The 10,472-nt window shown below is 46.6% G+C and overlaps 1 pseudogene; it reads right to left on the minus strand.

Moving 5' to 3' along the window:
• The window catches only part of LOC114510963, a 133,413-nt pseudogene that overhangs the window by 56,789 nt on the left and 66,152 nt on the right, over positions 1-10,472 (minus strand).

Raw genomic sequence — 10,472 nt, forward strand, 5'->3', positions numbered from 1 at the left:
GGATAAACTGGTCAAACATGAGTTCTGAGTGACAGTGCAGGGTCACAGCCTCTCCTGCGTGCACAAAGGAGCTTGGTTGTACTTAAAGGGAGGGTTTTTTGAACACACCTAGGAAGAAAGAGAGTAGTTTTCATGTGTTGCCCCCCTCACCCCTTCTCCTGATATTCCAGGAGTGGATTTCTTCCTCCCTCAGCCCTGTGATGTCTCCTTGCCTTCCTAAGTCTTTGTGCTGCATTCCCCCTGAGCATACTGGTCCATCTTCTGGCTCATGAGGTTCACAGCCTGGATCTCACCACCCCACCTGGACCTGCTTTTCTGTCTCTCTTGACTAAAAGACCCAGACTCTTAGGGCTGGTTCGAAGCTGCATGGCTGTGTGATCCACTCCCACTCTATCGTGTCCCTGCTCTCTATGTGTGGGGTGGGGTTGACCCTGCTGGATGCATTACCCGACTCCCTGCACACATCTCCTAGAGCAAAAAAGACAATAGGCAGGAGACGAGGGAAGAATGTGGAGACAAAAAGGGTATTTCCCAATCCATGCCCTAACCTGTGCCTCTGGAGACCACTCCCAATGTGACAGGTGACGTTGGCTAATCTGAGGCTCTGGCTGCTCCAAGGCAGGGTTTCAAGACCCCTGGAGGGTCTCTGGAGCTAGGATCAGGTGACATGGCCCCTGCTGGGTCCTCCCTGCCTGCTCCAGGCAGCAGCATTCTGCTCTTGCTAATTCCTGAGTTGATTCTCCTGCTTGTTGGCACCTCATCCTTTCCCTGGGCTACCCATTCCTTATGTTACACACCCTGTCTCTGTGTTCTCATAGCAGCCTCTCCTTCTAAGGTTCATCCTGATTGGGAATGCAGTGATAACTCTTGGTTTCAAGGGCATCTGACTCTGACTGCTTGGTAGTCAAGGGCTGGGCCGGACGCCGCCTACCTGTGACCACTATGTCCAGGGCATCACTGGATACTGACCATCCAGACGTGTGGCTGTGATGTCCAAAACATCTGTAGGATCCTACATGCTCAGTGGTCACAGGGCTCATGGTGAAGGTGTTGATGTGATCTCTCTGGAGTTCAGGACTGGGGGTCTCATTCCTTTTGGTTACTTTAAATGAGGTAAATGGAGGGTGGAAATGATACTGAAGAGTCACACTCCCTCCTAGGGGAACCACAGGGCCCAGCCAGGCTGACAGGGAGGGCTTGTTGTGCCCACCTGGGAGAGAGGGGTCACTGCCTTAGAGCTCAGAATGGGGAGCTGCCCCTCTTCTTACCCCTTGTGGGGCTTTTTCTCCTCTTCATTCCCCCAAGGCTTCCCCCAAACTGAGTCTCCTAATGCCCAGGGTGACCTGGTGGGGGACCAGAGACACAGTCCAACCCCACATGGACCTGCAGGTCACTCCACAACAAGGATTATTCTTGAGTGTTTATAAAATGTTTGTGCAAAGTTAACTTAAAACACAATTTGAATAAAAGAAATTGACATGGGAGAAACGAGCAAGTTCTACTTGATGAAAATAAGGTGAAATAGAACCCTGATCTTTTGTGAAGTTCTCCTCCATCAGAGTTGCCCCAAGGGCCAGGACTGGCCCCTTCCCCTGAGGCAGGTCCAGTGGGAGGCCCTGCAGTTCCTATGGTGAAGGGCAGCTTAGGGAAGGCATGGCACACCTGATCCTAGGAGGCCTGTGTGGGACCAGGCATCTTGTTCCCCTAATTATGGAGATGACAGCAACCTGCCACAGAACACAGCTTTGGAAATCCACAGCCTCCTTCATGTGAACACAGACCTGAGATTTGTAGCCTCAGGGAGAGACTAGGAAGGTTCTCCCAGCAGAAATAAGACCCTAGGATCCCACAGGACTTGCCACTCTCCTTGTGTTTCCAGAAGTCTCATGCTGGCCCTCCAGTGCCATCCACAACAGCCCCAACTCCTCTCTCCCTGCAAAATCCCTGGCTGACACCCAGAGAGTTTGCTGTACACTGTACTGAGGGGATGGAGAGGACTCACCTACAAGTGTCCAGATCCTCTGGCCCAGAGAGAACCCTGGAAGGAAACCACATGAGAGGCAACTGATTCCCAATGGATCCCGTGCTCGCATGCAACCCATCCATGGAACTGGTCCTGTGCCTTGTGGAAGCCCAGATTTCCTCCATGACCCACCCCTCCCTTCCTTTCCAGGACTCACCAACACCCATGAGGCTGAGGTATTTGGGGAACATGCTGCTGCTGCTGTTGAGCAAGAGACAGGAGCTGAGCAAAGCTGACAAAGTCACAGGATGTGGTGGGAAGGTCCCCACACCCCAGTTTGTACAGTCCACAAGGTGCCATCACTCAGGAAGCTGACCAGTGTCTTTTCACCATGAGGACAGCAGGTGCTGAGGGTCTGATTCGAGCCACATCACAAAATACCCTCAGTGTCTAAAGTATCACTTTTTTTGCCTAGAATCCACAGTCATGTGAGGGTGTTACATTCTCTCGCTACCCTTTTTACGTTGTAGTTACTATTCAGTGTGTTATATGCCCTATTCCTTTCCCAAGATAATAAGTAAATATTAATGTTAAAAAACTATTTGCAGAAGGAATATCTAATGTGTGCCCTAGTTAATATTCTTTAGGGCTCATGCTTGCTGCAGATGCTTTACTTCTTTAAAAAAAAGTTATTGAACCAAGAACATTCTTTCCCCTAGCTTTTTGAGAAATAATGACACATGGGAATTGTATATATTTAAGGTGTACATCTTGGTGTTTTGGTATATATGTACACTCTGAAAAGATCACCACACTTGAATGATTGATATACCCATTACCTCACACAATTTTCATTTTGTTTTGGTGTGTGGGGTGAGAACACAGCAAATTTCCAGGGCACAATTCATAATTGTTTAACTATGATTAGCACTCAGTGCATTTGTCTCCAGAATGTATTTATCATGTAACAGAAAGTTTACATGTATTGATCAATGTTTTCTTCTTCTCCCAATCCCCAGCCTCTGGTAGTCACTACTCTCCCTTATTTTACTTGATTTCAGATCTCTAAAAAATTTATTCTACATATGAGTGAAATCATGCAGGATTTCCTCACTGTGTCTGGGCTCATGTCACTCAGCATAATGTCCTCCTGGTGCATCCGTGTTGTCTCAAAGGGCAGCACTTCCTGCTTTTTGTAGTTGAAGAGTTTTCCATTGTGTATCTACATACCACAGCTGCCTTATCCATGATCTGCTGGTGGAAAACTGAGGTGGTTTCCATGTCTCTGCTGTCCTGAATAACCCTGCAGCAAACCTGGGAGTGCAGATACCTCTTTGAGATCCTGGTTTCATGTCCTCTGAATAGAAACTCACAGTGAAAGTGCTGGATCCTATGAAAGTTCTAAGCCGTGCACACTGATAACTACAGAATAGTCATGGGGGTGTCAAGTCCACTCTAAGGAACAGAGTTGCCTAAGAATACAGATGCATAACCCATGGACATGGAAAACAGTGTGGGGACTGCCTGAGGGACTTGGGGGGTGCTGGTTGGAGGGGGGCATAAAGGGAAAAATGGGACCACTGTAATAGCATAAATATAAAATATAATTAAAGAAAGAAAGCTCTGGTTTCATTTTTGTGAGGAACTCAATGCCAGCGGCAGGGTTCGTGCATGGGCTGGCTATGGAGACCTGCACATCAATTACCCTGAGCCCTCCCCATTTCCTCATTCTCAGTTGCCCCCAGAGTATCCAGTCTGCAGACCCCTCAGCCAGACAGAGGCTGGACCTTTGGGCAGTGATGGAAAGGCTGTAGGGGCAGAGGCTCCTGTTATCCCCGCCCCCACAGAAGAAATTGCAGGTGGAGGGCATCTCACTGTAGGGAGCAGGACCCACAGGTGGGAGGGCAGATTCAGTAAAGTGAAGCTGTTCTTCTTCCCCTTGTCAAGGTGCTATTTCTTGGGTTTTTTGTTCCACAGGGTGCTGGTGCTGGGACTTTGCATGTTCACCCCAAAGTGTGAATGTAGTTTTGAGTTTTGTCGGTGGATGGTACTTAAATTGTGGCTTCTGTGGGTGAGCACAGCCAAGACTTCTTATCTAGGCACCATCTTGCTGACGTTGGTCACTGTCATTTTCAAGGTAATTCTCCTAATGACTGACCATGGGGAGCATGTTTTCCTGAGCTCATCTTTCCATTTTTAGCTATTGTCTTTGCAGAATGTCTTTTTGGTAGAAGTACCGACTCACGTCCTTTGACCAGTTTTATGAATTGGGCTTTTTTGGTGTGTGGGGGGTTGAGTTACATACTTGTTTTGTGTATTCTGGACTAAGTCATTATCAGGTATAATTTGCAAATATTTTCTCCAGTTTTGTATGTCTGAGTTTTTTTTTACTCTCTTGATAGCATTTTTTGATTCACATACATTATTACTTTGATAAAGTCTAACATATATTTTTGTTTATTGTACTGTTAGTGTCATTTCCAAGAAAACATAAGTTAGCCCACACTCATGAGGATTTTTGTCCATTAGATCCTGATTTTTATAATATTAGTTGCTATACTGATTTATTTTGAGTTCATTTTGGTGTGGGGTGTGTGGTACATACACAACTTCATTCTTTTGCATTTTTTGTACATTCATTTATCAAACACCACATGTCAGTGACAACAAGTCTTATTGATACTGAGTCTGTTTTTCAAAGTCAGGCATCCAGGGAGTTTCCATCAAGAAAGGAATCAAGACAAGCCTGACCTCAACATCTGGTACCCCCTGCACTCAGCTGCCTTCCCTTGAGTCCTCCTCAGTGGGGTCCAGGAGGACAGCAGATATCCTGAGCATTGTTCAGTCTGCAACCAAAAGGTGTGTGATCTGAAAAGAGTTCCCAATGGAGTTGAACCCTATTCTGTGAAATAACCCACATGTGCATACTGGTGACCTACAAGCATCCAGACAGTCGGGGCAATGTGGGATCAGAAGCTGCCGTGGACCTTTAACATGGTCAGTTGTATGTCCAGTGTGATGCACAGGCTGTCTTCTGAGACCCAGCATCTGCCTCAGGCAGGGACTCCTCTTTTGGTTGGACTTAGAGCAGCTGGTAAAGCAGGTGCTGATCATGTTTTGAGGGAACTGTAATGCCAACACAACACTTTTCCTGTAACACATCAACAACCACTTTAAAGAAGCACATTGGCTGGGTTAGCCAGTGGAATTTACCACCTAACTTCATGACAGCTCAGTAAATTGTATGAAGATATAGAGAAATCACCAAATAGAAAGGCAGCATTTCCTATAATGACAATTGGACTTTGAAGTCACCAAATGAAAGTCACAAAGGACATTTGAACAAACCTTCAACATTGCACTACATTTAACCCCTGAACGGATCACAAGGGATCCACTCCTACCTTTGTTCATAGGGTTTCTCTTAGGGGTGCCTGCCTGAGTGACCAATGGCATCTCTTTCTGAAGGTTGCACAACGGAACAGCCCTGCCTGCCTTCTTTTGAGAATTTTCTTTCATTGACTCACCAGCACGTTTGAAGATTGAAATGCATTGTTTTGGTGATTTAATTTGTACCTTTGCACCATCATCTGGTAGATCATGGTGAACAAATACCACCCGTCTTTCTTTTTTACTCATGGGGTTTTGTGATGTGTGCTTGCTTTATAATATGAGGGTCACACTGGTCCATGTTCTTGTGAGTGTAACTGCTGCCTTCATACACAGTTTCTCTAGCATGTATATGTTATGGTCAAAACTCTGTGTCTCCTCCTTTTACTTAGATAATTCCAACATACTCTCCAAATGGGTTGAAGTAATTTTTACCTCCACCACATTTATTTGAATTCTAAACCCATTTGTTTTCAGATTTTTTTTTTTACTCTTGTGTGAATATCTGGGGTTATGTTGTCACAATTTCACTGACACTGCATTTTCACACTACAGTAGGAATTATCATTATGTCTACAAGATGATGAATGCAGGTCAACAGAGGGCATGTGGGGAGGTGTTTGTCTGATGGCTCTTTCTCGGTGGTGAGGATGATTCTGCCATCTCCCAACTCTGCACACAGTGAAGTCAGGTTGGCATTTTGGGTTGGTCATGAAGGAAGATTTACACCACAAAAATGGTCAAGCATCACAAGTCAGGATGCTCAAATAGATGAGTTTTCAGAGCAGCACACCACCAGGCTGTCCCTTCAAGTGATGACGTTTCTCGGGAAATGGCACAGGTGGCATCTGATAAGGACAGGAAGGACTGTGGGAACAGAAAGGGTGGTGGCGTGGGTTGGGATCTGTATTTCCCAGGCTTGTATCTGACTTAGTGCATTTAATCAGTTAGTGAATCCACGTTAATTCTGTGAACTGAAAAAATATAAATTCAATAATGCCCATCTGGTAATATGATTATAAATGAAGAACATTTTATTACATAACAGTGGAAGAGGGCATGATATTTTAGATGTGAGGACTCAAAGCAGCCATGTGGGATGGACCTGAAGAAAAAAAACAAAGGGAGTCATTGCAGAACATCAACAAAGAAACCCCCTGGTCCCCTCCTTTAGTACTGTCTCAGGCTCTGCAGGGACAGGGCCCTGGGCTGAGGAGCCCCAGAACTAGCAGCTGGAAGGGGAGCAAGCACAGCCTGACTTTTTCTGCCTCCAGGGTTCCCTTTAAAGATACAGTAAGGCTCTCGGGGTGGTGAACCTGGCTCACATGGCTGCATCCCTTGCTATGGTTCATAGCCCATCGACATGACCTCAGTGGCCAAATTCTCAGAGAATTGATCTGTCACAAGTGCACTTGTTGCATCCTCAAAAAATGTTTAACAGGGAAGAATGGCTGGATGTTCAATTGTTGATGAAAGTTCCAGGTGTCTCCTACTTGGTTGCACTAGCAGGTGCAGGATCAGAAGATGCTGTGGTGAATGCTGGAGAAACAGTTGAAGGTGTAGATGTGGGAGTGGGAGCCAAAGCAGGGGCAGAGGTGGGACTTGACCCACAGCTGAGGCTGTGAGATAGGGAACTGCTCTGGGTGCTGGCCTCTGGGTGGGGCCTGTGGCTGGGTGGGGCCCCAGTGTGGCCACCCTCCACTCCCCCCTCAGAGGGGCCCCTCCCCTCCCAGCAAAACCTGTGGGGTGGGGTTCGGCTGGACTGACACGCAGGCATACCATAAGGCCAGGAGCTGAGCCTGTGCAGCTCCCTAGCAACTATTTTTGGCCCAGGCTCAATTGCAGGTAAAAAGTTTTCAAGTTTTTATGTTTAAACATCATTTCTTTTTAGAAAGCTTTTGAAAGATGCTTTGATAGGTGATAGAAAATGCCCTCGTCTTTCTGAAGTGTTTTTCACTAGAAATTGGTGCTGTATTTTAACACAAGTTTTGCGCCAGTTGGGAGGATCCTTTTATTTTATTTTATTTTTTATTACTATTCTTTGAAAGTTTGAATTGTACTGATGATGTTCTGGATATGAACCAACCGTGCATTCCTGAAATCACATACCTGCCTGGTCAGGATGGATGACACAGTTTATGCTTTGATGCATCTTGGTGAAATTTTGTTTAGGACTCTGCACCTGAGTTCACATGAGAGAGCTTCCGGTAAGGTCCGCTCTTTGTAGCTCCATCGTTTGGTTTCATCATCAATTTATTTCTGGCCTGATAAACTCTGTTGTGGGATGTGCCTTTCTTCTCTGTTGTCAGGAGAAATGCGTGTAAGGCTGTTGTGTGTATGTTTGTATATCTGAGTGTGTGTGTGTGTGTGTGTGTGTGTGTGTGCTTTTGCATACAAAAGCATTTGGAAGATTTTATCAGTGAGTTTTCCCAGACTCCACATTCATTTTGTGGGAAAAGTTTGAAGTACAAGGTCAAAATGTTTCAGTGGAACAGTTCAGAGTTTCTATTTATTCTATGTCTGTCATTTTCGTAAATTGTAAATTTGTGGATTCCATCTACATTTTTTATTATGTTGGTGTGAAAATGTTAGTAGTGTTCTTGTGAAAATTCATGACCTGTTTATTAAAGGGCAGTAAAGCACAGCACTCTTATTTGCGTCTCAGTGGTATGCGTTTCACAGTGTTCTGTTATCTATTTGAAAGGAAGGCTGTGAGATGCTGTCCTGATAGGGGTGATGGGAGGCTTCTCTCTTTGTTCTGTGTCCAGTGTGCTAGACCTTAGAAGTGTGATTAATGTTTGCAAGAATGAAAATTTTTTGGCCTTCCTGATTTTTCCTCAGTAGCTACTCTTACTGTTACGATTTTCCACATTCTACCCTCATTGGGTATACTTTGCCATTCTTTTTGTAATTTTTTGTAAATCTTTGGTGTAGTATATCACCTATCTACTTCATTGTGTCCCCACCACTGAAAGGCTCCGTCTCCTTCTGTCACTGCACACTTAATACCCTTCACTTTTTCATCTCCCCCCTGCCAACACCCTTCCCCTCCAGTGACCAGTTTTTTGATGTCTATCTCTATGAGTTTGTTTTCTTTTTTATGTGTTTCTCTCTGTATGTCTGTGTATGCCCCTATGTGTGTGCATGGGTGTGTGTTTCATACATGCATATGTGTTCAGAAGCATTTGCAAATAAAGCTTTTTGGAATCCACATTCACATTGCAGGAAAATTTTTGTTACAAGTTCCACATAGTTAATACATATGACTGTAGAGTTTCGCATCTCACCCACATATGAGTGAAGTTGTATGGTCCTTGTGCTGTGGGGTCTGACTTACCCCATGTAGCATGGCATGCTCACGATGCCTCTGTGTGGCTACACTGACAGGATTTTATCTCTGTGGCTGAGTGACACTCCATCGCACAGGTTGCCACACCTTCATCTCAGCATGTGTGGGAGGACATTTAGGTGGTTTCAATGTCTTCACCTTTTTCTTCTCTAAGATGTTCATTCATGGTTGTTAATGTTCCATTTCATAGGACTAATGTATAACATTTACATGATCATTCATTGAAAGCATTCTCTACCTTCCATTTTGGTTCTAAATTCACACGTTGATTCTTAATAAGTCTGTTGCTTGGATTCCAAAGTGTAGAGATAGTACTTATCTGTGGTTGCCAAATAAGGGGACTCCCAGAGGGTCCCAGAAGTTGCTGGGGTCCATGTCAGGTCCCCAGGCTGGCTGGGGCCACTAGTGAGTGTCTTTTCAGATAGCTCCTGTGCCTTCTGGGGTCCCTGCAGGCCCCTTCCCTAGAGTGTGTGGTCTGGATCCTTCCTCAGCTAGTGGACAGCCAGAGCAGCATACACACTGGACTCATCTGGGGGCTCCTCTGATGGGGAGGAAAAGGGTACACTTGCCTGCTGTCTGATGGCCAAGTGGGTCAGCTGGGCATAGGTCATATCCTGGGGGGCAGCAGAGGCAGCAGCCTGGAGCAGGGGGACAGTGAGAGGGGTGAAAGGTGGTTGGGGTTGGGGAAGCCTGGGGTCTGGAAAGGACGGGACCCACATGACTGTCCATGTGTGTGTCCTCTTCTGCTTGTCTGTCCTTCATGTCCAGCAATTCCTCTGACAGGGGGGAAGGAGAAGAGACCATTCCCTGCCTGAGCTTTGATGTTGAGAGGGTCACCTGGGCGTATGTCTCTCCCTGGGAGTCATCATGGGTCCTGTTCTGCTGCAGAGAGACAGTGAGACAGAACCAGTGTATCCTTGACCCCACAGTTGAAATCCTCCAGTCATGAGTGCACCTGGTGTCAGACTGATGAGTTAAACTTCAGGTCAGATGAGGTCACTCTCCTGGTGGAGTCTTCAGGGGCTCCCTGAGCCTTGGGATTCCTGGTGCTTCTATGGATCTGACTCTTAACCTAATGCTCTGTCTCTTGCTCTTTCAGCTCCAGCCACAGGGACCATCTGGCTGAAGCAGCAGGTCCTGCCTCAGGACCTTGCACCTGCTGTTTTCTCTGTTCTCTCCCCTCACCACACACTCCACCCCCTGCTCTTGCTTCATTCTCCTTTACAGCACTTGGCTCTACAGGATGCTATTTGCCTGTTTGCAGGTGTCTCCCTCACCCACAGGGGAGCTGGAGGAGGGTGGGGACAGGCTGCTCAGGGCTTCACTGGGGCACTGACATGGAGCTAGTAACCAGTGAGCTCCTGTCACAGCTGCTGGGTGAATGAGTGATGGGACCCTGGGATCTGCAGGTCATTCAGTCATTCATGCCTCCTCCTGAGACCTGGGGCTACACAGGGACAGGAGTTGAGGAGCCAGCATAGGGGACCACTCAGGAAGGGTCATGAAAACAAAAGAAAGCTGTGGGAGTGAGTCACAGAAGGACGACTCGGTGCCCAGAAGGACAGGTCAATGTGGACGCTACTGAGAACCAGGTGAGGTGAGGACAGGGAGTGGCAAATGGAGTAAACTGGGCAACAGGAAGGTCCTTGGCAGCCTGGACAGGAGGAGCCAGTATCTCACCTGAGGGTCCAGCTCCATGCCCTCCCCAGGTTGTGGGTCTTTCACAGCAGCATCTGTGGGGGCAGAACAGGGAGTGTCTCCTGTCATGGT

This window comes from Phyllostomus discolor, chromosome 12, assembly GCF_004126475.2.
Source record: "Phyllostomus discolor isolate MPI-MPIP mPhyDis1 chromosome 12, mPhyDis1.pri.v3, whole genome shotgun sequence".
Lineage (NCBI taxonomy): Eukaryota > Metazoa > Chordata > Mammalia > Chiroptera > Phyllostomidae > Phyllostomus > Phyllostomus discolor.